Source organism: Columba livia, chromosome 6 (assembly GCF_036013475.1).
Source record: "Columba livia isolate bColLiv1 breed racing homer chromosome 6, bColLiv1.pat.W.v2, whole genome shotgun sequence".
Lineage (NCBI taxonomy): Eukaryota > Metazoa > Chordata > Aves > Columbiformes > Columbidae > Columba > Columba livia.
Genome location: NC_088607.1, coordinates 20,783,083 through 20,808,295, shown reverse-complemented (window position 1 = coordinate 20,808,295; position 25,213 = coordinate 20,783,083). Strand labels below are relative to the sequence as shown.

General features: G+C 44.7%; 1 protein-coding gene and 1 long non-coding RNA gene across 10 annotated transcripts in view; both read left to right on the top strand.

Annotated features, from left to right (window-relative positions):
* The first annotated feature begins 7,576 nt into the window (after nt 1-7,576).
* Nucleotides 7,577-9,497, top strand: LOC135579769 (uncharacterized). Its single transcript, XR_010473518.1, has 2 exons — nt 7,577-7,850; nt 8,439-9,497. It is a non-coding gene; the product is annotated as an uncharacterized LOC135579769 (long non-coding RNA).
* Nucleotides 9,498-15,133: 5,636 nt separating this feature from the next.
* Nucleotides 15,134-25,213, top strand: part of PLCE1 (phospholipase C epsilon 1) — a 154,929-nt gene continuing 144,849 nt past the window's right edge. For all 9 annotated transcript variants that reach the window (XR_010473517.1, XM_065067457.1, XM_065067458.1 and 6 more), the window contains exon 1: nt 15,134-15,338. The gene's annotated coding sequence lies outside the window, so the exon portion shown is untranslated. The remainder of the gene's footprint in view (nt 15,339-25,213) is intronic.

The window sequence follows — 25,213 nt, the reverse complement described above, 5'->3', positions numbered from 1 at the left end:
CCACCCTCCTTGGCCTCTGTGGTTCTGCAGCCTCCCTCCTTCGGTCGGGCTGCAGTTTGCTCTGATCATCTCGGCTGTCCTTTCTACTCCTTCAGGCCTTCTGTGCTTTCCTTCCCACACCTGCAGCCCACACCTTCTGCGCCTTCTCTTCAGGCTGAGACCATCCTCTCAGCATCCCCTGCTGCCAGCACCGTGGAAGTGCCAAGCAGGGACCTAGGCAAATGGCACCTCCTAGTGGCAGATCTGACCCAGTTTGGGTGGCATGGGCAGTGCCACACTGTCTCCTGCTCCATGGTGTCACCCAGGTTTAGATGCAGCTAATGCACCTAAGATGCCAGATACATCTAAGGGTGACACTCCCTGTCTGTGTGCGGAGAGAGGTGATGCTGCGGGACTGCAAGTGTGAGCCCTGGGGATGGATTGCCACGTAGTCAGCACAGAGGCAAACTGCAGCACCAGGAAACAACGTGGGCAAATCCAAGGTCAGTTTGCTGCTGCTCCTGTTGGGCAGAACATGGTGTTCCATGCCACTGGGACAGTAACTTGGTGAGATAGCAGCTCTGCAGAGGAGGGTCACAGCTTGATCTCAGGAGGTGTCAGGCCCTCAGATGCAGGGACCCAGCTCTTCCCCTGCTGCTGCTGGATCTGTCACGGACATTTCTTTCACCGTTGGGGACAGGGTCCCTCCTCTTCAGCATGTGGGTGCTAATGTTAATCTTAGCCAGGGACTATGGGTAAAACCAGCACCAAAATGTCAGTAGTTGACACCTGAGGGAGGGTACTCTTGCAGCATCAGAGGTGCTCAAGGTTTTGCTCTGGATGTCCCTGATCAAATTGTGTCTAATCTCTAGTTTGCTCCAGGCATGACAGGAACAGACAGGGCAAGTTCCCCTGGCCAGATATGAGTTACATGACAGTTAACCAGTGCTGAGGATATAGGTTTGAAGTGCTAATCCAGGTTTATCCCCCAGCCCTAGCCCTTGGACTTTCCCTAACTTATCTGCATGGGATATCTGCATTGTCTGCCCCTGCCAGAAGGCCCTGAGAGGTGGAAGTGTTCCCCAGGTCTCTTGACCAGCCCCTCTCAACATGCAATGGTTTAACTGCAAAGACCCGGGCAACTTTCAGCAGGTGGCTGCTGGTGGGGACTGTGGTACTGCCCTCCATGGCATGTGTCTGCTCCTCACACTGCAGCATGTGGGTGATGTGCAGGGAGCAGCAAACTGCTGGAAAAAGCTTTCCCAGGTGGAATAAATTGCACTCCCTTCATTCCAAACACTTGCACTTGTCCTCAGGCACGACTGACAGCTGAGTGCTCTGCCTAGCTCTTGAAGAAGACTGGCTGCCTTTCACCTAGTAGGCAGATGTCTCTGTAGCTCTGTCCTGGTAGTGACAGGATGGGTCCTGCTGAGGCAGTGCTGGCTCTGTCCATATAGTCTTTATTAACCAGGGTGACTGAGTAGGCAGTAATTGACTGAGTTTAGCAGAGGACAACACCAATCTGGTGTGGGAGGTGAGTGCTGGTGGGACCAAGATTCTCAGTGCTTGTGGCTGCTAGGGAATGTGGTCCCAGGCAGTAGGAGCCAACTGAGGAGGAGGCCGTGTAGACAGGACCAGCTGCACAAAGTGAACGAGGCAGCAAGTGCCCAGGCAGCTGTCCTGCGCTGCCTGGCCCAGGATGCCTTGTGGAGCTGCAGCTGAACCCAAGTCAGCAGTGCCAGAAGGTTGCTAAATAAGCTAACAAAACTCGACCTGTGGCAGCAGGAGCAGCAGAGGTCACTATGTGAAGTCACCCTGACATCGGGAAGGCACTAGTAGGAGAATTGTGCTCAGCAGTGTGCACTGTGCCCTCAGAGAGGGAGCAAATTTTGGGACAATTCAGAAGGGAGTGAGGAAAATAGGAAGGAATGCAAGGTGTGTTCTCAGCCAGAAGAAGCTAATTTGTGGTGGCCACAGGAGAAATTAAAGGAGGCAGGGACAAGGCTTGAGGGAGGCAATAATCTGCTTCCTCTCTGTACTGAACAAGAGAGAGAACCAGGTTATGTTACAGTAAATGAAATTTTCACCAGCCTAACTCTGGCTCACAAATCATACTACGCCTGCTTGGGCTGTGGTCCAGCCTGTGCCCCGCTCCTGCTGTCCTCTGGCCTGAAACGAGAACATCTGTGAAAGTCAGTGGATGAGATGGTTTGCTGTCGCCCAGAAGTGCCATCTCTGTTTGCACCCATTACCTGCCTGGCACTGGGGGAACCCCTGTGGAAAAGGCAGCATCCCCAAAACCTGGGGGCCCTTGGGACAGCAGTAGAGACTTGCTGTGTACAGGCTTTGCTGTGTGGGCATCGGAGGTCTGGGCCAGCTCTGCTCCTGTGGAAGGACCAACCAACAAGGTGGTTTCGATGGGAAAACGGCGTTATCCGGCTGGGGTGAAAAGCACACGGTAGCCCCTCCACCACGGTTCACAAGCGGATGCTCCCTGTGGGCACTGCCCCAGCCGCTGGGGCTGCGGCGGCTCTGCCGTGTCCCCGGGCGGTGGGAGGACGGAGCGCTGCTGCCGCCTGGTGGCCGTGCCCGGGAGGCACCTCGGAGATGCCGGGGCAGAGAGCCCGGGGAAGGTGCGAGCCCACCCGCTTTCCCAGCTGAGTCACCGGCTCCCCAGACGGTGACGGGGAGGGGAGCGGGGATGGGAGAGGGGAAGGATCCGCTACCACCTGGCGCGGGCTCTGCTGGTGCTCTGCCCTCGTCCTGCCCATCACACTGCCACTTCCCTGTTCCGTGTGGTCCTGTGCTGCCACACGGCCCCACAAGATCATGTGTTCATAGACAATTCTACATTTTGGCTGTTTGTGGGGGAAAGGGGAAAATATTGAGAGACTTCTGCAGGGTTGCTGAGGTCCAGCAAAAATTGGAACAATAGAGCTGCAGCCCTCGAAGCATCCCACAGATCTCAGATGCTGAATTGCACCCCAGTTCGGAGGGCAAGAGTCTGCACCCAGATTGCTGAGAGATTTGAACACCAATCTCATGGGGTGCACCCAGAAAGTCCAAAAGGTCAATGATGCTCCCAGCAAGCTTTCCCAAACAAGGCAGTCCTGTGCTGGTTTGTAGCCAAGAGCAACACGCTATAAAATATGTGGGAGCCACCCAGCAAAACTAAGTGGCCTCAATAGTGAGTTCCAGAACTTTACTAAACTCATAAGCCTGTAATCAGTGAGCAAATGGAAAGCAGTGAAGTACAAATAATAGTTAACTAAACCACACAATATTTTGTTGCAAAATTTACTGTGAATAAACTGAAAAGAGCATATGCCTCACTGATGTTTCAGAGAATAAATTCTCTAAAAAGTGCTGGTGCATCTGAAGGTGGGAACACCAGCAGGAACGCAAGTTCAGTGAGAGGGTAACAATCTCACAACAGAGACCTTCTTTTACTAGTGTCCTATTACATGAATTATGGTACTGCACCAGGGAGGTGGACATAGTGATGCTGATTTCCGCCGTGCTTGCTTCTGTTAACAAAGCTCATGGGAAGTGTGATTTCATCTCTCACTTGTGATTCCTCCTGTTACTTTTTCCTTTGCATTCCTGATTACTAGAAAGGCCTTTATGTTGTAATGACTTTCTCTAGTTGTATAAGACATTACATACCAGCTGGTTCTTCATTTTGTGCATAGAGATACCAAAAGAAAGCAGCAAGCAATCTGTCTGAAGAGCCAGTGGCTAGGGTGAAAGGTTCAGAGGAAAAGGCCTTCCCAACAGGCATTTAAAAACCAGCCTCTGCCCTCTTCAGGAACAAACCGAAGAAGAGTGATCAGCCTGCCTTCCTCTCATCACGCTTACTCAAAATGAGCTTGCAACCTGCTGTATTCTTACGGGTATTATGCAGGGACCCACCTGCATCTGTCAGATAGCTGGGTTGGGAAAGAAATCTTTGATATGTGAGTCCTGCTTTGTCTTTGGCAGCGATGCTGGCAGGTGTTTGCTTGTGATATGCCGTGGGACACAGGCAGTGTGTGCTCTTCCCTCTGCTGGCTGTGCTAAATCTGTGATGAAGGAGCAGCCTGTAACCAAAGACCATGCCATGGGCACTGACAGCACCCCAGCCTACAGGAAGCTGCTCTTTGAGCCCCTTGAAGGAAGCTGCTTGGCTCTCTAAGCATGGGTCACCTCTGGGAGTGTCCTGCTGGTTGTTTGCTATGCCAGAGCCTGTTGCATTGCACAGGAAGATGCACCTTTTGCTTTCAAGCCAGGCCCTTAGGGCACTTGTGCTTCTTTAGGTGTGATGCCTACCTGGGTGCTCATTCTTGCCCATAGTGTTTCAAAGATGGACTTTCCTTTCCCTAATGTGAGCACAAGGTTGGCCCAAACAGCTCCTGTGAGCACATGCTTGAGCAGAGATGTTGCATCGGAGCTGTTAGCCAGCTTCTGGTTGTTCTTTCACTGCCATTGCGTCACATCAGGGCTCACCAAGGCTGGACAGGCCCTACTGGAATTGGGGCTATGGCAGCTGTGTGGCTGTTGGAGATTCACTGGTGCAGAAGTGCTCAAGACCAGTGGGAGCCATGGGCCATGAGGGCGTCCCATTCTAGACCCCATTTGCTTCAGCAAGCTGAGACTGCCATGTTCAATGTCCTGGGTAAAACCAGAGGGAAAGATGCCTGCAAGGACTCAAGTTTAGAGAGGGAATGGAGGTTGGAAGTGCAGGCTCTAATGCTTTTTAGCTGATGTGGAACCCAATAGAGAATACTGTAGTAGATGTGTGGGTGTATATGCACCCACACGCATGTGCACATCTGCATGTATTGCAATGGAAGTTTAAGAAAACAACACCCTGCAGAGCGACAGTAAAGGTCATTCATCATCAGACTAAGAGTTCAAGCATATTTAGTTGTTCTATTCTGAAAAGAGGAAAGATGACCCTTGTCTTGTAAAGGTCCTTTGCCTGCTTCTTTCTGCTCCGCCAGGGTTACACAGGGCGTTCAGTGCGAGTCTGCAGCCAGCCAGTGAAATCCTCACTAAGGGCCATTTGCACAGGCACATGAATGCAAGAGAGCTTTCTAGTGTGTTAGGAAAAGTGTTAGTATTTGTTTATACACACACAAACATTTATGTTATTCTTAAGTTGTACAACACAGAAACAAGTTTCTCCTAACAAGTTCAATTTCACTCTGTGCTGTCTAAGATGCAGTTTTCTCCCTCTCCAGCTTCTCCTCTTCAGATAGATTTATCTTGATGGACTGGATACACAGAGGGGTGCTCACTGGTGCAGTTTCTACCCCTTGGTCTGCAGATAGCAGCTTTCACCTTTTGTGTTAGTTCCTCAACGAGCCTCTCATTAGATGGTTTGCTATCTTAGCTTCTGCACATTCCTAGAATGAGAATGATATCAAGTAATTCAAAGGCAGAGTAAATCCAGTTGTTTGATGCTAAAATGGAGATAGAGAAGACTTGGTTTAAATGAAAGGTAATGAAAACATGTCTGTATTAATACACTGTTCTGGGAAAATTTTCCAAATGCAGCATAAACAGCTTAATCAGTACCAAGGTACTCTGCCTGGAAGCCTAGGTGTTTTTTCTGATGTTTAACAGTTGGTTAGTATTGCCACCACCACTTTCCCATCCTCTCACTCTCATGCAATCTCCAGGGATAACCTCCAGCTCAGCTCATGTTGTCTGGAACTGGGAACCAAATGCTTATGTATGAGCTGCATGGGAGTCTGCCAAAAATGGATTATCGCCAAGAGAATGAACATAGCACCATAAATAAGAAAATGGGAACTTTGGTGTTTATTTATCTATGGCTGTGTCTTTTTTGTTTTAGTCGCAGCAAGGGGTGACTATAATATATTGTGTAGTGCTAGAACTTTGTTGTACGAGGCTTCTCAAGAATGAGACATCTGGGAAACCTTAAACCTCTGTGACAATTATTAAGGTCCTGGAAAAAAACTAAAAGGACTATTCAAAATCCAGCCACAAGCCAGTTATGATCTAGAGCTGAGCATTTCAGTCCTGGTCCTCCAGCAAGGGTGTAGGGGTGGGGAAGTGAAAACCTCCAGAGCTGAGCTTCCAGTCCTGCTCAGCAGAGAGTTAGTCTATAGCTGGTGTCCAAGTATCATCTCTAACTGGAAAAATAAGTTCCTCTCAGAGTTGCTTCAGCAGTTGCTGGTGAGCTTCTGGAGAGGTTGTGCTCTCAGGTCTGGCAAGTGGATTTGCCTTTAGTTCTCAACAAGTGTCTGCTCTCTATTGATTGATTGGACCCTTTTCTAACCATGAAATGCTTTGTAGTTCTAATTCATGGTTCAATTCTACTGTTTTGGGGAATTTATGAGGTCTTTGGTGCTCTCTTCTCCTTGCACTAAGGATCTGAGTGGGACACTGCCTAAAGCCATGTATACTTGGCTCAGCAATCAATGAGATCTTTTTCTCTAGCTACATGGCTTCATGATGCGTGCTAAGTTTCACCTCATATTTTCCCTCTTGTAATTATTTCAGCATCTCTGACCATCTTGTCCTTTAGACTTCCGTATTTAGTAGCGTGGAAGCGAGCACTTTGTATGCAAGGACTGTGTGTGTTGCAGCTGCCTTTCTCACCTGGGGCCTGGGTGGAGGACACCGGGAGTGCTGCAGCTGGGGAGGAGAAGTGGGAGGATGAGCTCTACACCAGGGACTGGAGGTGTCCCAAGGCAGACAGAACATTCACATGAGGTGGAAAAGAACAAGGTAATTTGCACATGCAATCTTGACTCTGCAGCAGTGGGAGTGTTTTGGCTGTGGTGTGGACAGCGTGTCTCTGTCAGCAGTTAGAGTGGGGTGGACTCTCCAGGAGAGCGTGAGGGTTTTCACACAGGTATTTGCTGATGCTGGATTATGATGCAGGAAGAGAGTCTGGCTTTGCATAGACGTGCCTGTGAGCTGTAGTACGGAGAGTAAGAGGGCAAGTGGATGTGAAGGGATGAAAATTGGTAGGTAGGTAGTTTGTAAATAGTTTTTTTGGACAGTTTGTAGGTACCTGTTAGATCCAACATAGGGCTGAAAGTTGACTTTGTGTGGTTCAATTTGGATTGGTGCAGAAGGATAATCCAAAGTGAATTTTTGCAAGTGTTGACTGCTATGCAATTAGTGGTAAGAAAGATGCCTGAGCTGCACCAGCAGGAAGGATGCAGTCCTGTAACCTGGGAGGTGGCAACGGCACGCAATCTGCCGTTTCGTGCTGTCCCGAGACCCCTCCCCTCCCACTGTGGTGCAGACGGTGGCACCTTCACGCTCAGGCTGTCCCGGGGCCGCCTCTGCCCGGGCGGGGAGCAACCCGAGACCCAATTCCCGCCTGCCGAGGGACCGGGCACGCGCTCCGCGCGGCACACGGAGGGAGGCGGGGCCTGGTGCTGGGCTTGGACGCGATTGGCGTGTACGCGGGATGGGCGGGTACATAACGGCACAGGTGCGCAGCGCGTGGGTTCGGTGGCGCCTGCTGTTAGTTGAGGCGGCGGCGCGAGGTGGCAGCAGTGCCTGTGAGGGGCGGGAGAGCGCTGGGGAGACCTGGCGGGGCCGCCCTGACACCGGCTGAGGGCGCGGCTGGAGCGGGAAGGACGAGGTGGTTTGGGGAGGGCGAGGGGCAGCCAGCCCATGGGCGGCGTGGAGAGGTGTCGGGTGCTGCACCAGCCGCGGCCCCGGGCGGGAGAGGGGCCCCGAGGGAGACGGGAAACACGCGAGTAGTCGTGAAAGAAGGGAGCCACGGGATGAGCGCCGTGCGGGGCTCAGGTGCTGGCGGCGGGGATGAGGGTGAAGCCCGCAATGGGCAGCGGCTGTGAGGGGACAGCGCCGGGTCGTGACGGGGAACGCGGGAGCGGCGCAGGGTGAGGACGAGCCCGCTGCCGGGCGCTAGAGGGCGCGAGGGGCGGGGCTGCGGTACCTCCGGGAGGGAGGGGACAGCACCGGGGGGTTCGGCGGGAAAGGCTGAGGTACCGCGGGCAGGGGATGTTCCAGGGAGCGGCTTCGGGGGAAGCGCTGAAGAACCGCGCGGGAGAAGGGAGGGGACGGCGCCGAAGGAGCTTTTCTGGGAAAGTGCCTCGGAGAGGGGCTGACGCCGAGCGGGCTTCAGGGAGAACGACCGAGTTACCTCAGGGAGGGGACGAGGTCAGGGGAGGCTTTGGTAGGAATGGCTGAGGTAGGCCAGGGAGGGGTTGGCACTAAGGTGTGGTTTCAAAGGGAACTGCTGAGGTACCTTGATGAAGGGATGCTGGGGTAGGAACTTTGAAGCACTTCGGATGGGTGAAGAGAATGTTTACGGCAGACGTTTCTGCAGTAATACATCACGGTAAAGAGGGGGAGAGTGGCAAAGCTTTAGATCAAGCCTGCTAGGATGCCTGAAGGCTTTGGGACAAGGAAGTTGAAGTTGTTAGTCCTGTACTAAGCATTTCTTTTTTTCTCTCTCTCTCTGGCAGTGCCTTATTGAATGGAGAAGCAAGTGGACAAGAAGTTCCTGTGCCACAAGACAGATAAAATTTATTACTCTCAGGTTTAGAGACCTGGAGCACAATTCCCATCTTGCCTTAAAGCAGCCTTTGCTTATACACTTCTCCCAAGCAGAACACAAGCTGCCAATAAAAAGCTGTATTAAACCCCAGGGCGTACACTCTGCAGCTTTCAAGCCCAGCTCTGTGTTAGCTCACACCTACAATTTTGTACCACACACACAAACTTGACAGTGGTTGTTGCAGTGTTCGGCTTTGGTGAGGACAGTGTGTGTTTGTCAGCAGCCAGTGTGGAGTGGAATCTGAAGGAGGAAGTGATGTTTTCCATGGTAGAACTCATTGATGTTGGGGTTTTATTGTGGAAGTTGTGATGCAGGTGTTTGGTGTTGGTGTATTATTGCAGGATGAGTGGATTTGTAAAGGCTTGTCTAGGCAATGCAGTAGGGAGAGCAGTTCAGAGTGCAAGGAGGAGATGTGTCAGGGTTTTGGATGATTGTCAGTTGAAGAGTTGGATGCTTGCAGGTTAGGTGTAGGATAGGGGGTGAAGCTGACTTTGCCTGGGTGGTGCAATTGGATGGTGTGGAAAGCTGATGTGAAACAGGCTTCTGCAAGTGACTCTAAAACTCAAGATCCAGCTGGCAGCACCAGACACTTCCTGCTGCCAGGCAGGGCTGGGGGCTGTGCAGAGCTGCAGCATTACCAGAGCGCACTGGAGTGATGCACCACGAGCCTGAACCTCTGCACGCTCCAGAGAAATTGTACCATGGTGGGCGATAATGTCTCATACAGGGATGGCGAGTTCTTCTCTGGCCAGGAAGACTAAGACAAACATGCCTCTTTGTCTATTTCTGAAATTACGGTTTAGACGGTATTCATATCATAAATAAAAAGCTTCCCCCCACTAATTGTTTATCATGTTTTTGTAAGTAGAATTAGTAGAGATATTGAAGCTTGTCCTAGCTAAACTGGAAGAAAGGCAACAGCTGTGTGTACTTTTTTAATAAAGATTAAATCAAATCTGCCATCTCAGTATCTTTGAGTGTTTTCTTGTGGTTAACTCCCTCCTAATGTGTTGTGCATATTAAGGCCTGACAGGAACTGCACCTGTTTGCTGTCTAGGATATCTACTCCAGCAGACTTTTTTTTATTAGCAAAAGAGCACATTCTGAAACTGAAGAATCATTGAATTGCGTCATAGATATTAATTTCCCTTTATTCTGCTTTATGCTGTTTATAGCTTTTTAAAATTGATTTTTTAGAAAGGATTTTTATTTTAGCTCTGCAGAGGCAGCCTGATATTCCTTTACCAAGGGCCTTCTACCCAACTTTACCACACCCACATATCGTATGATAATTGCAAATCAGCTGTGCCTTATGTTTCTCCTGTAAAATAGTTAGAAAGATAACCATATAATGATCATGCCAGGAACTATCTTCACAATGAATAGTTGAAGGAAACTACTGCTGATAGATTTTAAATTGTTATTTGGATTATTTAGATGCAAGAAAAATCCATACTTTCTTGTATCCTTTGCTATACAGAAGGTGATTGAGCTTTTTTTTTTTTTATAGCAGATTCAATCACCTGTTGTAAAGCAAAATTGTTATCTCCTGTGAAGAAGCAGGGAAGATTTATTCATGCTGTATAAGTACCATAGAATAGCTATATAGAGGAACAGTTTAAAAATAAACAACAAAAGACTAACAAAGAAATAAAACCAACAACAATAAGGAAGGCAAAAAAAACAAAAACAAAAACCAAACCCCTAAACAAATAAACAAACCAAACCACACAAAAACTGCAAAGGCTTGTGCATACCCACCTGGTGGTGTCAGTTTTCCTGAGGGCCTATGAGCAGGTACCCCCATAATTACAAACACAGGTAAGCCCAACTGTATGATGCCACTGAGAGAAAGATTCTTTATTTCCTCAGCCAGACTGGCTGCCAGCCCTGTGAGAAGCTGGTGAAAAAGGGCAGATTTGGGTCAGGCCAAGAGGTGGGCCACAGGCTCATGGCAACATGTGCTCTGTATTCACAAACTTACACAGCACTTGCTAGAACAGTTGTGAGCACAGGGCATACACCTGGCATGTGTGGTCCTTGTCCCACTGTCATGTTCTGTTCTGTTTCTGGAGATCTTTGTGCAGGATTGTTCAAAAACTATTTCTGAAGGATGCAAAGCTTCCAGAGCTGCAATGCCTGCCCGGCTGCTGCTCAGCCCTGCGTAAGTTACTCCACTGAAGTGTGAAATCTGTCAGACTAAAACTTGTGTAGCCAAAAAAGCGATAATGCAATTATTCCATATTTATAATTAATGATCCTTATCAGAAATATTCTATCCTAGAGACATTTGTAAATAGTGTATGGGAATTTTTAAAGTTTGCTCCAAAATCTTCTGTATCTCTTGCAAAGTCTAAGTGATAGTCTTTTTTTTTTTTTTTTTATATAATAATAATTTGAAAGTCAAGCAGCTGATGTAAATTCTAAACCTCTAAATTAAGTGTTTTGGCTAATTCATCTCTTTAAACAGTTATTTATTTTATCTAGTTTATTTTCACATTCCTAATTGAAATGTCTGAAAGTCTTTGAGCATGCCTGTTAGGCTTTCAGAACTGCCTCAGTGACTGCTGGTGTTTATAATAGTTGGATGAGCAAAAGAGACTTCACATCACGTAAAGTGACATTAAATCTTTACTATAGCTACAAAGCCTGTAGAACATTTATAGTACAGCAGGCTTGATAAGAAACCTCCAGACAAGAGTTAATAATTTAAAAACTTTCTGAAATTCAAGTAGTTTGTCCTCTGTATGTATATTATTTTGCAGCAGTATCGAAATTGTACTGGTTTTGATTATTTATCTAGCAATCACAATAAAATAGTCTCAAAATTGGGCTTTTACTAAAATAATAGTTGTCTTAAGTGAAACTGTCTTTCCATAAAAACCCTTCTCATAGGGCAGAATCACCTTATGCTTGAAATAGCATTGTGCTTTATAGAGGGACCTGACCTCACCAGACAGAGCAGTCCCTGCCCTGCGTCCGCTGGCTGTACTTGTGTAGAATGACAATAGGTCTAACGGAAGGGAAGCATTAATTGTGGATAAGGCCTATGTGTTCCTTCACAAGAAAAATTGCTATCCATTAGTAAATCAATGAAAATTTTGCTGTACTGAAACCAGAATGCAGTTAAGAAAATGCTCTGAGTCCTTATTTTCATATGTTTCTAATTTTCTTTCAGAATTTCTGTTTGCATGTGCACAAGCATGCGTGCTTTTCTTTAGTCCTGGCTGAAGGGTAGATTTTGGAGCAAAGCCCAAGGAAAAGTCTTTTGGCTATTTTTTTAATTTAAAGCATATTTTAAGTGTTTTATGTAATTTGTTAAATAAATTGTTAGAAAATATTGCTGTAGAATACCACAATTAAAGACAAAATATTCCTTTATACACTATACTGCAGAGCTTAGGCAAGTGATGTACAGTTCAGACTAAGAACAGAAAAAACCCCAAGTATTCTTGAGTTCTGATCCTACTGCTGTAGCTGCTTTTTCTTCCTGACATTGTGAAAATCGTTCAAGTAAACTCACATTGCTTTAATTTCCCCATCTGTATAATGTGAATAATACCATGTTGCAGGAATGTGTGGAATTTAATATTTATGCACCACTTTGAATTTCATATCTAAATCAGTTTTGTAACCCAAACTCCAAAGTACACAGTCAGTAGAAGACTGTTACCTGGTAAGTGCTGAAAGACACATCGATATTTTCTGGAAGTCCTGCATTTTTCTCAACATATAGATACTGTTTGTAGAATCCCAGATTAGTGAAACTTCATACCTGAATCTCCACTTTGAGCTTATATGTTGCGAATGAATCTAGCAATACAGTTAATCTGAGCTGCGTGTGTTGTCTCTATGTGGTCAAGCCTGGTCCAGTAGGGCACAGTATGGTGACTCTCAGACAATTCTCATGAAAACACAACGGACATTGATGTGAAATGGGAGAGAAAAGAAAACTGAAGCATTCTCGAAGCACTTTCCGCTTGGCTGGGAATGTTAAAACTGTGACCCACGAGTCAAGTCCAGCGCAGAAAAAATAGTTTCTTCATCTGCTTAGTGCTGAGGTCAGGCAGCTCAAAACTCACTTGTGCAGAACTCAGGCATGGGAGTCCCCTGCGGAGGAAGCGGCATCCTGGATGCCAACGAGCACCTGCAGACCGGTCCCAACCTGGGAACAAACCAGTTTTGAAAGCAGGTCAGTGACTGCTATTGAGAGGAGTTACTTCTGTTGTGCACAGCCAGGAAGAGAGGTCCAAACCCAGTGAATCTTGCAGTAATGGGGGCAGATTACCTGGGTAACTTATAGGCAGCTTTCCAACGTGTCACCAAGGAAATGAAGTTCTTCCCAAGTAAATCTGCTTGCACCACCTCAGTGGATCATGCACCTCTGTTGGAATTGGAAGATGATGGCTTTTCTCAACTGTAAATGTTGCTGTAATTTAATGTTTCTCAGGATCTGTGCATAACTTCTGACTTGTTTTTAAATACTAAAATCACATGTGAAACATTAATTAGCAGCTTATTTTTGTTAGGCATATTATTCTTTCATATTTATTTTTTTCTCAGTCTACGTTACTTTTCAGGGATGCAATTTCTGAACTATCAATCACATAAATACACTTTAGGAAGAGGCCAGCTATGTCAGCAGCGTTGTCATCTTGGCAATTTCTTCTTTCCTACAGTATTCAGACAAGTAAATGTCATCCCAGAGGAAAGGAGAAGCTAGTTATTTTGTAGAGAGCACCTGTCACCACTGTATCTGACTTACAACTTCTGCATTGTTAGAAGTTTTTTGACATCTTCCATTATCATAGTGTTTGAAAATCTTATTGTTATTAAATAATCTTCCAGCTTCGCGGTGTAACATGGAAATCTTCAATTTACAGGTGAGGAGCTGGATCTCAGAAAGAGACCCGTAATGCAACAACTTGTTTGAGCATATTATTGATCCTAGCTATGCTAAGTTTGCTCATTGACATTTGCCTGAAGTTAGACAGATGCCTTAGTCTTCTGTCCAGTTAAGGATATGGTAATTTCTCCAAATTTTACATTCTTTCAAATGTATCACTTTCTTTTCACTACAGAATACCTTTTTATGATCGGAGTTTTGCAAGCTGAAAAAAATAGTATGAACACACCGTGAAGGAAAATTTATATACATTTTCCAGTGGAATAACGTGATAATAACTTTCCTGCACTCTTTAAAACAACTGGAAAAGAAGAAACTGGAAAAAACTTCCATGGAAAAGTTCCTGTTGCCTGTGTGTTTACAGGGTAATTAATTATTACTATTGTAGTGCTGAAAATACATTCTATGGTTTGTTATGAAGTAACTCCTATACCTCTGACACTCACAAAATGTGAAGTACACACAGGTAGTATTAATTGAATTGGGTCAATATTCAGTATATGAATATATGGGTGTACTGAAAAATATACAGATCAGACAGAGCAGGAATTTGAAAAGATTGTCTACTTAAATTTGACTTTTTGTAAAATATTGTATTATGGCATTTTTTGGGTACTACATGCAGTGAATGAAATCCAGGCCACGCTGGAGGCAAAGGGAATATTAAATTTTTTTTTGTAGAACCTGGATTTTATCAAACGTGTACTATATTTCAGTATAGAATAATCAACATTCTGACTTAATTAACTGTATTAATTCCAATTGGCCATGTCTCATGTCTCCCAAGCAATAAATGATTTTGACATTACACTGCTAGAAAGATCAAGGTACTTTACTAAGGTGGATGTATTTTCTTTCACTCATTTAATTATCAGAACGTGTAAACCACTGAAACAGTCAGAGTAGATATTAAAGCCAGGAAATAGTAAGTTAATAAATACAATGACATTATATCTGACCTAATTTGCTACACCCCCCCACCTCCCCCCAATATAAACTTTTTGAAGATACGTAACTTCTGTACTTTCAGTGGATAACACCATTGACTTTTGATGTATTTGTTGAACTGCTAACAGACTTCCTCTGCTGTGATTACTATCTACAAGGCATCAATATGATTGTACTTGTATTATCCCCACAAGACAATTATTGTAACGAAGTCTGGAGTGTTTGCTGAGGTAAGAGAGTAGAACATAAAGTAATAAATCTCACTTTCAAGCGTTAGGATTTGTTTTTCCCTTAGAAAATAGTACTACAAGTTCCTTACACTGGAAGGGAAGGAGGTAAATTAACTGTAAGTTTTACAGCCCTGTCCTGGGACACAATTTCCACATACCTTAGTTATGAGAATTGGTGCCCTTCACATAAAAATGTCCAAAATAACACATCCATTGCCAACTTGCCTGTTTAAAAATGAGAATGCTGCCTTTAAAATGAAAACTTATGATACTGCTTTTTCTTCGTGTTGTACTCTGCGTGGAAGAGGTCGCATGCAAAGATGCACAGCTGAGTTGACCAAAACCGCAGTTAACCGCAGTTAGTTTTCCACAGCACCGGTGGAAACAGTGCGGTATTTCCCCCTCCCTTTCCCGAGCTCCGCTCTCTCTCTCCAGAGATAATGGCTGGCAGCGGGCACCGGGCAGGGGCTGTGGCTGCGCTGCTCAATCGAGCCCTTGTTTCCGCTGCCGCGGGGGAACCAGCACCTTGTGCGGGTGCTGCTGCTGGGGGGGCAGCATTCCGATGCGGTGAGGCAGCCGCGGCCCGGCCCGCCCCCGCCCCGGCTCGGAGGGCGCGCACGGCGATGGCGCTGGACCGGCTCCCGCCGCGGGGGACGGCGCCGTTACTCAGCGGTGCGGAGGCGCAGGGCTGGGGCGCTTGGGCGATGCTGCCCGTTGGCGGGAGGTAGGAGGATCTTCGCGGGTGACTCCTGGGGTGCGCTTTCTGGCTTCGGGGATCCCCTCTGTGGGCGCTGTCTGGTCCTTCATGAGAAGCCACACGCGCACCGGGGAGAGCAGCAGCTCAGTTTGTGGCGTTCAGGGGTACTGCAGGCAGGGTTACCCGCCAAACTTATAGGACGTGGATCGCCCGGAGGGAGCGGAGCGGCAGCGGGCAGCCGCCGCGGACCGCGCATCCCGGTGCTGCGGCGGGTGCGCAGCCCTCGCGGTGCGGGACGAGCGCCTCGCCTGTGGGGGCTGCAAACCCCCGTGCGCTGCAGCCCCTCGTGCCCCCGCCCCGCAGTGCCTGTGCGAGCGCGGGGCTGCCATGGGGCAGGACGAGGAGGAGCTGCCCGCGACGGGCTGGCCCGCATCCCGCCTCTCGCGTGTGCGGAGGACGAGCCCAGCGGGGACTGCCGTCTGGCGGGGGGATCTCCCCCTCTCCCCCGCCGCTGAGGAGGGGCGGTCCCGGGGGAACCCGCCCCGGCGGCTCCACGGCTGAGTCAGCCGGCGGCGCTGCCCCGCGGCACCTCCTCCCTCCATCGACCCGGCGGGGCGGTGCGCGCCCGCAGCCCCCGCCCCCGGCCCGCCGGGGCAGGCGCCTCGATCGCTCCGCCGCCCCGGGCAGCGGCGGCCGCGGAGCGCTGCGGAGCCGGGGACTGTCCCGTCCCGCAGACCGCTCCGCCGCCAAGGCCCTGCCGCCGCTGGAGTCGACGGCCGGCCCGAGGAGGAGGAAGATGCCGGGGGGACGCTGAAAGGTGCGTCCCCAGCTCGCCCCCGCCCGCTTTCACGGGCCCCTTCCCCGGCTCCCGAGCGAGGCTGGCGCCTGCCCTAAGGGCTCCCAGGGGCAGGGCTCCGGCTCCCCGGTCCCGGTTCCTCGGGCTCCGGCGGGGGCCGCGGAGGGCTGCTCACTGAAGCCGTGCCCGGGCGGGGGCTTCGCTTTCGGCCACGTTCCGCAGCCCCGGGCGGGACCCGATGGCCCCCGCTGCCGGCGCCCTCCCTGCCTGCCCTGTGCTTCGGGGCTCCCCCTCTTCCTCCGGGAGGGTTCAAGAAAATCCTAAATACAAAAGCAAACTGGGGTGGGTTGTTCTTATCCCACAAGATATAAATTTTTATAAATAATCCCTCACTTTCTATGTTCTCTTTTTTTTTACTCATTGCGATTGTACAAACAGTTGCGGTGGTGTGGTTTTTATTTTTATTTTTTTTTTATTAGAGCCTGGCTAATTGACAAGAGCAGTGTAGCTCACAGGAGATCTGTCGGAAGGAGCCTCTGGTTGTAAGCGGCAGTGGTGACGTTTCTCCCCACTCAGTGGGTCTTGTTGAGCCCCTCTTGTGGGCTTTAAGCACTCTTTGTGGGCACTGCAGGCCCTGGCACCCAGGCACGAAAGGCAGATGCCTTCCTTCCAGCTCCAGACTTCTCTCTGGCCTGCTCAGTGAAGTGTGGTTGAGTTACAAAGACTGTAAGTCTGCAAACACTTACAAAAGTAGTTTTGCTTAAGTGTTTGTAGGATCAGGACCAAAGTGTCTGGGACTGATACATATCAGTTCTGCTGCACAGTCTTGGGATGCCACCAGCACAGATGATGCAGAGAGGAGCCTGTGAAGTGTGCTTCTGATGAAGGAAGTGTAAGAGTTGGATACGGTGGTAGAGAAATGCATAAAAGATCAGCTGGGCTTCAAGGAACAGTCAAACATTTCGTGTTTCACAGGTGCTTGTGTGAAGAGCAGAACTGGACTTGCTATTGTGTTTATATAACAAAAGTTTTCTAAATGTTTCAATCCTGTACGTTTTATATATTTGTATATTTGAAAGGGGATCAGAGAACCTGCCCATTATGAAAGAGCCACTTAGCGATTACTGCAAAGCAGTGACCATTATGTAGTTTAAGAAGTCATGCGTTTCCAACTAGAGATAATTATCTGTGATCCGTGGTATCTCATCCTGTGAAAAGTCAATGGTAAACAACCAATGTTTGTGGTTGTTACAAAACCAAAATGAAAAATGCGTAAACAAATCTGGGAGCAATGAAACAAACAAGGTGAAACCAGAAACAGACGCAGCATTTTGTGTATTAGGAAATGCTTCAGAGAGAAATGCCCAAGTCATGAAAGATCATGTCTAGTCTGTGCATAAATTTGCACAGATTTAGTAAAATCAATCATTCTTAGTCATCTAAATATAATTTATTTGTGTTATGCCATATTGAGTTATTAATCTAATGTACTGTAATGAGTTCAATCCTATTTTCTTATGTGGTAAGGAGTTTGTTATTAAGACTTCGTAACTGCAGACCAGACAGTGCATTTCTGGTCCTCTCAGTTCACACTGCTTTAGTGTGATGCCTCTTTACCAGTGAAGTGTGATGTTCAAGCCAGAGTTCCAGCAATTTAACAAGAAAAAAAAAAACACAACAAACTTTGAGTTCAAGAAACATGAAAGCCCTACTGCAGAATCAAAAATACTGAAAACTGTATTTACTGAAAATCGTAGAACAGGTTCATGAGAGAGATTATAAGGAAGTTTGAGGTTTGGGAGATTTGTGAAATGAGAAAAAAAAAATGTGTTTAGGTCATCCAAAATAATGTTGAGAAACAATCTGAGCATCATTTGTAAGTACCTATAGAATAGGGTATTTCTTGTATTAAAGGGCTGTTCTATTTAAGACAAATATGAAATATTACGATCCAGTGACTTGAATCTATATTGAAATCCAGTATAGAAGCAAGACACATATTGGAAAGTGACAGTTTAACTGTTCATGAAGGATTGTGGTAGATTTATAATGACTGGAAATGTTTACCTCAAGTTATAGAATCATAGAATCATTTTGATTGGAAGAGACTCTTAAGATCATCAAGTCCAAACATAACCTAACTCAGGCACTAAACCACGTCCTTAAGAACCTCATCTACACATCTTTTAAACACCTCCAGGGATGGTGACTCCACCACTTCCCTGGGCAGCCTGTTCCAATGCTTCATGGCTCTTTCCATGAAGAAATGTTTCCTAATATCCAATCTGAACCTTCCCTAGCGCAACTTGGGGCCATTTCCTCTTGTCCTATCACTTGCTACTCTGAAGAAGAGACCAACACCCTCCATGCTACAGCCTCATTTCAGGTAGTTGTAGACAGTGATAAGGTCTCCCCTCAGCCTCCTTTTCTCCAGGCTAAACAGCCCCAGCTCCCTCAGCCGCTCCTCGTCAGACTTGTGCTTCAGGCCCCCCACCAGCTTCATCACCCTCCTCTGAACTCTCTCCAGCACCTCAATGTCTTTCTTGTAGTGAGGGGCTCAAAACTGAATACAGGATTCGAGGTGCGGCCTCACCGGCACCGAGTACAGTGGAGCGATCACTTCGCTAGTCCTGCTGGCCACACTGTTCTTGATGTACCCAGCTCTTCCTTTTGGAGAAGAGCAGCTGTAACTTAGCAGTAGTTCTTGAATTTGAAACAAAAATTAGTTAAAGGAAGACTTGATTTATAAAGGAGTCATAAAGCAATTAATCTATTATTTCATTAGAAGTCTTATTTGCATAGGGATATTTCATGAAACATTAAAACTAAGTTTAAAAAGATATTATTTTTTTAGCGATCAGCTTAATTTACTGCATGTTTATAATAGTATTTCTTTGTGGATTTTATCTTCTAAAACACTAAAGACAGCACTTTAGGAAAAGGGTGGTTGTTTTGTTTTTCTGCCACAAAATGGATATTGGCTTATGACTATAAGCCCTAAGCTTGATATATGACAATGACAGTGTTATTAGCAATAATTCACATACTTTTTGTTTTTTTCTACTTTTTTGAGAATACCGGTAACTGAAACACTGGTACGAATCATGGCTCCAGCATGGGTAGACTTGCTCTCATGTCTGTTCACAATGCAGCCATTGATGGTTTTGTTTGAGTAATGGCTCTCATTTGATTATACAGACAGCAGGTTAGCGGCTGTCTGCACCTTTAGTATGCAGTTTGATTGATTTTTAAATAATACTTTTCATCATGGCTCTGTCATAGAAAGCTATTAGCATGCTAACCTGAAATCTGTGTTTTTCCTTAGGTAAATTCTGTCCCTTCTTAAACCTTCTTAATCTCACTTAGAAGAGAGTTGCTGCACGTGTACTTGAGGGCCTACATGACTAAGGACATATTATGTGAGAGCAGTCCAGCTTACTCTGCATAGTGCTTTATTTGTCTTGGCAAACCTATATGTATATCTGCTTGTGGGTGGGGTTCTGCCAGATATTGGTCGTATTTCACTCTGAATTTTTTTGAGTGAAACGCCCATCTACTGAAATGAGTCTTGTGTTTAAAGAGCTGGGGATAAAGTGGTGACAGGTTTTCTTTGCATTCCTATACTGGGAGCTTCCTAATATTTTTCTTCTGTTTTTGAGGCACAGAATTTTGTTCTTAACTGCCCAGTCATTCATAAATAATCTAACGTGTTCAAACACATGCTAGATGTGCCATCAGTTACTCCAAACTGATAAACTACAAGAGCTAGAAGGAATGGACTCAGTTCTCTACCGGAATTATCCTTCTTCCAGTGCCCATTGTATTTCTCCAATTTATCAGGTGTCAATGTTGGTGCCACAGGTAATACCAGCTCTTTCAGTGAATGATTTAAAGTAGCAGGGACACACACCTTGTGGAACACGTGATAGGCAGCGAGCTGCCTTCTTTACATCCAAAACTCTTGCGTACTCCAGCATAACTTTTGAGTGTGGAGGCAGCGCAGGCTTGAGTCTTGAACAAGGAACCATATTCGATAGGCCAGTATATTTACTGTAATATTTTAGTCACAGTAGTCCGAGGCATGTCACAATAGTTTAAATAGGCTGTCCACTCTAGGTTACTTTTTATTCTACATTGTTATCAGTAAGTAATATTTAATAATTTTAATGACATTTTCAGTGGAGCCACTCACTAAACAAAAAAGTATTATTGTATTTTTAAATTATTGTAACATTTCTTAAATAAATAAAATAAGTCTTTCAGTATTCTTTATGTTACTTGTTCAGATGTTCTAAGTGACACAAAGTGGAAACATGGAGTGCAAAGCTGAAGCTACCATTCGAAAACATTTATTTTTGGGGTAACAGTTTTATTCTATTAGCGTGCACAAGTGCTGCATAACTTGCATCTAATAATAGTGTGTTTTCTTAAACAGATGACTCTCCAGTTGCGTTGACCTTGCCTGGTGTAGTGGGACCTTGCTGTCTGCTGTTTCAGACAATGCTCTGATGTGAGGCTTTTCCTCCCACGGTATTTTTCTCTGTCTGTGCTACAGCATACAGCAAGAATGCTGCTGCAGGGATCTCTGGTATTTGAGGTCTTTGTTACACTGCATCTTCTTTCTAACATTTTCATAATGCATTCCTTTACTCCAAGTACAAAGCCATGTTTCTTGGATTAGGTTAATTTCTTTCTGTAGCAGTGCAAATATCTTTCCATGGTATTTGGGGAAACCCAACTTGGTTTCCCTTTGGAATTTAGCAAGATAAAAAGGGCGCATGTAGCCGGGGAGCTACTGCTTTGTGCACTACCCACAGCTGACATTAAAGAACAACCTGTAGATTTCCTCTTTAGGAACTTTCTTGATGTGAATGCCTCCTTTTAAATTCCTTTAGGGTTGCTACGATTGTTTTGGATTGCAGCTGGGTACCAAATTTAAAGGGAAGAAGAAAACCCAGTGTTTTAATATCCAGGCTGAATTGCCTTCTGAATACAGTATTCTGCTTCTGGCCTACTTTAGGTAATTTCCATACTCTGACATTTTTCAAAGATGTTTTTTTAACCAGCTAGTTATTGTTCAGTTTGGACAAGTATGTTAAAATGCATTTATAATCAGCTATTTTTTGTGAAAGCTTCAAGTTTCTGCTCACTCTGTGCACCTGTTTCAGTTCAACAGGCTTATGGGAAGCGGTAAAAGTGGAGGCAGCTGCAACCCCCCAAGTTTCTGATGGCAGGAGAGGCTGACAGCCAGGATGCCTCCATTTGATTCTGTAATTCACGTTCTCTCTTTAGCTGGGCCATGGGCTGCTGTTCTATAACACCCTGAGTGGCAAAGGTATCAAAGAGCACCAGGCAGATAACGCTTCTTGAAGTCTTTCGTACTGTGGTACTTCTGCATTTTTCAGATGAAAAATATTTCTTAATGTGGCACCTTTAGAGCCCTTGAAATTTCTTAGTGTAGCTGTTACATTTGTGAATGGTCTGTTGTTTGCATTTTTCTCCCAAAGAACAAAGTGGATTTACAAAAGGGAAGAATCTTGTGGAATTACCTTTGCTTTGTTGTGATTGCACCTTTTTTGTTTGTTTTTGCTTTTCTTAATAATGAATTTATGGAAGAGACAACAAAAATAGAAACAATAAAATTAAGCAGTTGATCAGCTGCTTATGTTGGAAATATTTTAATCTTAATATCCACTTAAAATGTTGCTGTTATTATTGATTTGAATATACATCTGCTCTTATTCTGTGCTTTAATTCAGTGAAGTATAAACCACTTTGGTGGTGTTGCTCACTCAGTAGATGTAGAAATGAAATATGGAGAAACTTATTATAAAATAAAAATGGATGGTTTCATATGCGTCATTAACTAAAACCTCCATGGTAGCCCCATGTAAAGGTGTTCTTAACGTCATTAGCTTGGGTAATTCAAGTATGTAAGTCCAATTATAGGGCTTTTTTTCTTTTTTTAGGACAGAGTTAGAAAGTAGCTATCACTGTATCATCTTCTGTCACTGTACAACAATTCCAACAAGTTATACCATCCAGACCTTGCTTTGAATAGTCTTGATATGTCTACCAGTATGAAATGGGTACACTTAATGTTTCAGTTGTGTTTGGTTTCATTTTGTTTGTTTTCAAGATGATCTTCTTGTAAGTGTCTTGGAGGACACTGTTGGAAGGCAGTAGTTACTGCTCAGTGCTCCCTGCCCAACAGTCATTAATTCGGTTTTGAATTTTGCTTTTGCTCCAGGTGTTTTCTAGTTTTTCCTTATTCTCCATAATGTCGGGTCTTGTGTCCTGTTACCGAGAGTCAGGCTGTAACAGAGAGTAGTTGATGCTTGGTGAGGGTGATACCATTTCATTCTTCTATTTCTTTGGTACTTTTGGTTTGACAGAACTGCATATAGCATTAGGTTGTTGCCAGGTGTTTCCTGATACTATAGCATGTAGAGTTACAGAGTGCTTTCCACAAGAGAAAATTCTGTGGTTGCATACTTTCAGTTTCCTGCAGTGTGAGTTTATGTGCGTGGAAGCGAGGAATATCTCTTTTCAGGTTGTGTTCCTATCAGAGATGCTTTCCTTGGTGAGAATGCTCTTGTATTTCTGCTGACTGGACACGTGCAGGAGCGACGTATCAGCTGAAACAGTCACATGAAATAGAAGGTTGGCTTTGTGTTTACACACATCAAAGTCTACTTGTCCAACAAGTGTATTGCTTAACAACACTGCTCCCTTTCTCCCCACGAGACCTCTCCCTAGGCTGGTATTTAGCAGAAAGGCTCAGTCGTGCCTTCCCCCCGCTCTGTGTGAAGTGTGCAGTGTTTCTGAAAAAGGAGAATTATTGTAATTTGCTGAGAAGGGAAAAGTGCACAGTTTTTTCTTTCCTAAGCATTAAAACTGCTCTGTCTGTACACCTGACTATCTATCTAAAAGCAGTTCTTTGCCTCTCTATCTTTGAAAATGCAAGCTCGAGTATACCATGTCGTAGAAACCTATATACACCTTTCCTAAATTTTGCGTAGGTATTTTATGTAATATGCCTCTGTTACAGATGAAATTATGAAATAGTTAACATAAAGATGTCACCATGCAACTAATTAAGCAGAGATTTAAAAATGCCAGCTGCATATATAGTGTTACCACGTATTTGAAAGGTTGAGAGGTTTCCTAATTTTGGAAAAGTCATGATGTTTGCTTTATATAATTATTCTCTTTTAAGGAACAGTAAAGCTTGGACCTGTAGTATATCTGTCAGAGTATTTCTGGATAGATTCTTCTTGCCTCTATTGAAAATTGTATTAGCTTAGCCCAAGTCCGTGTAGCATTGGATGCTGTTGTTTTTATTGCATTACTTATTCCACGTTGGCACAAATATGATGTGTATAAAAATACCGTTTTTGCTATCCAGTTGCCTTTTGGTTCCTTATTAAACAGATTTCAGAGACTGTATTACAAGATTCTACCACATGGTTGAACTAACTTACAGTATAAAAGAGAAATGTTTATTGTCTTTTGTTTTTTTTTCTAAGCCAAAGTAGCCTTCTTGGTACTTAACCAGCAGATGAAGACTTTAAGCTTGTTTGGGAATACAGTTGAATCTCAAAATGCACTATTTGTTTCCATTCTCTTCTAACTTTCCTGAAATAAAATGGAAGTATATAGATAGTACTCTGGTATCAGGAAGTTGTGATCATTACAAATCTAGCTTTAGTGGCCAATTTTGCTATAGAGGAAGAATACAATGTTCATACTGTTCTTTCGTGTTTGTGTTAAACAGATTCTGTCAACTACCAATCTAGTTGCAGAGATCAAATTTGTTTTTATATTGATATGGAAACATTTTGGATTTGCTACAATGAAATAATATTATTTTAAAGGTTTAGGGCCATGTGTAAGAGGGGTTTGTGAGTCTCTTAAATTATTAAATACCTTTTTTTTAGTGTTCAGCTGTAATTTTTATTGTTTCAACAAATTCTGAGCTGTGGCAAATGTTTATTTTTAACTGAATTTCTGTGATACTCAATTCTGAACATTTTTTGGAAGAATGTTTTGATTGTTGTTGTTATGCTCATGCAGCAAATTCTGGAACTCTTAAAACTTCGTATTTCTGTGTAATGGGGGGATAATGACGTGAGGAGATCAGGAAAATAGTAATTCTTCATTAATTTTTTCTAGATTAATTTGTATAAAGGAATAGGAATTTCTTGGAAATCACCAACAATTTGGGGTGTAAATGGTCGTTCCTACTTTTCAAGATAAGGAAATACTAAAACTTTAGATTTCTTTGGTAAAATCAGAAAAAAAGAATAGGCAATTTGTGATTTTAATAAATGGATCATATCTACAATCGAAACCTGTTCTCAGAGGTTTTTCTAGTCACTCCAACTAAATCCATTCTGGGGACATGCCAACAAACTGATTTTATTGTGAAAACTGTGCTGTCAGCATCAATTGTTTAGTGCATCAGTTTCCAAATCCTCATTATCCTTCCCATTCTATGATTAATTTCACTTAAAAATAATAAAAGTGAAACCTTTCTTTCTGTCTTAAAACTCTTAAGCTTTTATTGTTCCCATTTCCTCTTGTTTTTATAACTAAATGGTCTGTTTTTAAAGCTGAGATTATGAGTAATTATATAATGGTACAACTAGGGTCTTCTAGAAGAACGGTGTCTGTTCTGAGTACATGATTGTAAGAATCAGCAATGCTGTGAAGTGTGTTTAGAAATTAATTCTCCATACTATTTGAACTGCAATTCTAGATTTGCAAGCTAGGTTCAGTAGTGGTTTGTAGAAATAAACAGTTCCCTTGACAGCAGGCTATAAAACAGGTCAGTGTTAAAATATGCAGTAACATCTTTCAAATGGCTATATAATATTAGACTACTACGTCTGCCTGAATTCCCCTTCAGGATTCAGATCATAACATCTGTTGCAGTTTTGTTACCTGATAGACACAGGATTGGTAGAGATGCCTAAAGGTTTTTCAGGAGGTTTTCATGTTCATCCTTCCAGAAGAGACAAGTTTGCGTGTTCTCTTAAAATTTGCAAATATTATTCTACTTTGTAAAAAGCTTACCTCCATATTTTTGTCATCCCCTCATTTT